The following is a 657-nucleotide window of genomic DNA, read 5'->3' as shown; positions in this document are numbered from 1 at the left end:
ATATATATATATATATATATATATATATATATACATATACATACAGTTAACGTCTCTCGCTTGCATTATCTTTTTCATGCTCTTCGAAATGTGACATATTGAACCGAGGAAGCCAGCCAAAACTACAATCGTAGAATCGATCTGATTAAACAATCCTTTACGAAATAGTTACTCCAATGTATTCAATCACATTATTATTGATTTCTTTTAAGTCTATAAAAGACATTGAAACATCACTTGGTCATTTGTAAGTGACTTTATACAGGAGGTATTCAGAGATATTTTCAGGTTACATGTTTCAGCGACACTTCGGAGAATGCAGTGCAGGTGCCTCAGAATATAGTTAACTGGAGCACTGGAACATGATATATTATATATTTCAATAATGTAAAATTACGCTCATACAGTTAACATACATATGCTTTGCTTTACTAGAGAAATTAGACACGGTACTTAAGCCAGAGAGATTAACAGTAGCCGGGAAACAATATCGAATCTACAAATGAATTGGTCTCAACTTTCGTTAAAGCCATAGTCAGGATCCGTTTACTAACTCTTTCTCTGGAGAAATAAACTATATAATCTATTAGTTGAGTCGATCTGACTCTCTCTCTCTCTCTCTCTCTCTCTCTCTCTCTCTCTCTCTCTCTCTCTCTC

At 34.1% G+C, this 657-nt stretch overlaps 1 protein-coding gene across 1 annotated transcript in view; it reads left to right on the top strand.

Annotated features, from left to right (window-relative positions):
- The window catches only part of LOC106877299 (metabotropic glutamate receptor 8), a 679,235-nt gene that overhangs the window by 635,311 nt on the left and 43,267 nt on the right, over positions 1-657 (top strand). The window lies entirely within an intron of this gene.

The sequence above is a fragment of the Octopus bimaculoides genome, chromosome 3, assembly GCF_001194135.2.
Source record: "Octopus bimaculoides isolate UCB-OBI-ISO-001 chromosome 3, ASM119413v2, whole genome shotgun sequence".
NCBI classification, from domain to species: Eukaryota; Metazoa; Mollusca; class Cephalopoda; order Octopoda; family Octopodidae; genus Octopus; species Octopus bimaculoides.
The sequence above is the reverse complement of the archived record's forward strand: the minus strand, read 5'-3'. Positions and strand labels throughout refer to the sequence as shown.